This window comes from Miscanthus floridulus, chromosome 5, assembly GCF_019320115.1.
Source record: "Miscanthus floridulus cultivar M001 chromosome 5, ASM1932011v1, whole genome shotgun sequence".
Taxonomy (NCBI): domain Eukaryota; kingdom Viridiplantae; phylum Streptophyta; class Magnoliopsida; order Poales; family Poaceae; genus Miscanthus; species Miscanthus floridulus.
This window is the reverse complement of record NC_089584.1, coordinates 134,900,578-134,903,393: the sequence shown is the minus strand read 5'-3', so window position 1 is coordinate 134,903,393 and position 2,816 is coordinate 134,900,578. Positions and strand designations below refer to the sequence as shown.

The 2,816-nt window shown below is 39.3% G+C and overlaps 1 long non-coding RNA gene across 1 annotated transcript; it reads right to left on the bottom strand.

Annotated features, from left to right (window-relative positions):
- Nucleotides 1-744: 744 nt before the first annotated feature.
- Nucleotides 745-2,466, bottom strand: LOC136453713 (uncharacterized). The gene is made up of 3 exons (XR_010759064.1): nt 2,344-2,466; nt 1,247-1,379; nt 745-966 (listed from the first exon to the last, which is right to left on the bottom strand). It is a non-coding gene; the product is annotated as an uncharacterized lncRNA (long non-coding RNA).
- Between the last annotated feature and the right edge of the window lie 350 nt (nt 2,467-2,816).

Genomic DNA, 2,816 nt, shown 5'->3' with positions numbered 1-2,816 from the left:
TCTAGGAATGTACTGTAGCAGTTGAGGGACATTGTAATAAATTCTGTTATGTGGTAGTTGAGTCCTATAAATAGGGGACACTTGTAACCGTAGAGGCTGGTTGGTGAACGAGTTAATGAAACAATAGTTTTCCGTGTCATTCCCTTACTCACCACTCTCCCCCCTATCGTTCGTATCCCAAGCCTCCGCCCGAGGCCGACCGTTCGACGGGCGGAGGCCTCGGTCTTCGCCACGCAGATTGAAACCGCTAGTTTCAACAAAAGGAAAAAGTTTCTTTGCAAACCACAAGTAATGATAGTTTGCATTGTTTGAGTAATAATCTCAAGACTTCCTAGTCTACGTGGATAACTTTATTTATACTACAACTAGAACCACTAGGAGTGTTAGCCTCGTGACTTATCGCTAACAGATCCAACGCCTCAGGGAATACGTCACCAGACTGCAGAAAATGGTTCCCATATGCATGCATGAATCCACCCAATGGGATGACAGATTTCTACAGCTGATAGGATCCACGCACATCGGTGTCGCGGTATCTCCATTTGTATACGCAAGGCGTGACCAGCTAATAATGCAATTTACAATTGAATCCGGGCGAGAATCGTCAACACATATGGGCCTCCCCGGTGTCCATTACCCACACTCCAAGATGAGACTAGCAGGTAAACCCACGCTTCGCGTAGGCAACAGAACACGCCGTGTCCAACAAAGAACAGACTTAGGAGAATTAGCAAAGGTGGCATATATGTATCAGCCAACCATGATTCAAATATAACATTTCGTTTTGTATCATGTACAAACAGAGGTAAATCATGGCATATTTTATACAGGGAGAATAGGACTACAAAAGTAAGAAGGTTTGGTGCTTGGATGGCAGCTGCTGATGGTAGGGAGATGCTGATCTTGCATATGTGCAGAACAAAAAGCACAAAAATGTACTTTGTTTCCGCTTGAAGCAATTGATACCTGTGTACAGATTGAAAAGGAGGTTTAAAACTTGATATGGATTATGCAGCAGAAACAGTTATCTGAAAAGAGCATATAGTGTATGCAATCCTTAGGTCAAAGCTGAAATAGGAAGAGTTGTGTTAGGGAACAACTAATTGTAGGTAGATGTTCTAGAAGAAAATATTGTGGTATGGGAAAATTAATAATCTCTATAATACGTTGATTCTAACAAACTAAATGTACGCGTTCATGATCTCCTTGGAAAGGAACAAATATGGGAAGGCCACATCCAACTAACCCAAACATTGATGGCTCTGAATGGAAGCTTTTCGTATATGAGGGAGATGAGAACTCTCTTGTTCCTGCATGTCCTTGATTTGGTGTCAGATTTCTTTAAGGGCACTGCGGCACGGACAGTGTAGTTGGCATGGCTGTACGAAACATTAGCTATTAGGACCAGCTATAATGGTTGAGCAACAATCACATGAAAAACTTTAGTTTTTTTAATAATAATAAAAGAAAGCATCCTAGACACCATGAAACAAAGCTGGCTCACAAAACTAAGGTCTAAGTAATTAAAGAAGTATAGGTAAATGCTCAGAAGGTAAATGTAAAAGGAAAAAGGTTGAGGTACATTTTTTTCTTGGGCGTAAAAATTAGCACTCGTAACCATGACAATTTAAAAGAACATTAAGGGTCTATCATAATCATCACTGTCGTAAGGGCTGAGCAAACTGACCCAATAAAACCATTTTACCAACATTGTCCTATTCTATCCCCCGAAGGCAACATCCATCAGACAAGTAAGTAATGGACAGGTAACCAAAGAAACTAATTAGCTGGCATCATTGATACAGTGACCAATCTAGCTTGAAACATCCATCATGCAAGTAAATAATCAGACATATTGTGATTGAAACATTATGTCAAAAGGCAGCTGGAAAACAATCAGCCTAGGAGAAAGATTAAAGGATATAAATTTTCCAACAGAAGGGAAAAATGAGAAACTAAATTAGTAAACATGGTGTGTTGTTTACTCTCAGGCATTTCAACCTACTTACTATCAGGAAAATCTGAGCATGTGTTTTTCATAAACATCAGGGTAAGCATGCCCTGTGTAGTGTAGCAAATCGAGTCACAATTTCTTTATGTAAAGCATCTACCTCTTCCACTTCATCTTTTCAGTGGAAGGAATAAACGGTAAGGCAAAAGCATTCCAATGGGATAACTTATAGAAGTAATAATAGGGTGAACTACACTGAATCTTTTGAAAAAAAAAATCAAAATATTTTGCCGCATAATACTATGTCTAGTAATAAAGAAACCGACCTGAGAAAACAATCATACAATTATAGGGTGAATTACACTATGTGTATGATTGGACACCAACAATACCTTGGCTCTTTCAGGGATCAGGTGACTCCTTGTTCAGCTCTTACACTCTATGAGCATGCCATGGCTCTGCAGATCACAAAATCCATACACCAGTTAGAGAGTTTCGGGACCACTCGCATGATGTTTTCTTCAACCAAACTATCAATATTCAATAGGTAGCGGCTGCCTGTAAGACAACACATAATCCAGTAAATTCCTGAAACCTTAATGAAATTGAGGTGGAAGGTTACCCATTCTCCAAAAGGGTAGAGAAACAACAGAGCATGTAGTATCCTGTATCCTATAAGAAATATGGAAATATAATCGTCTCATATAAAATTATCAAGTAGAGAGTTGACCTGTTACTATGTTATGGTCAATTGGTCATGGTTGTCGAACTTTTTTTGTTTCAATATGACCGGAGAGAAGGAAAGTCGGTGTCCACATATATAAAAGGAAATTATCCCAAATCTTAGTACTGTATAGGCAACAGG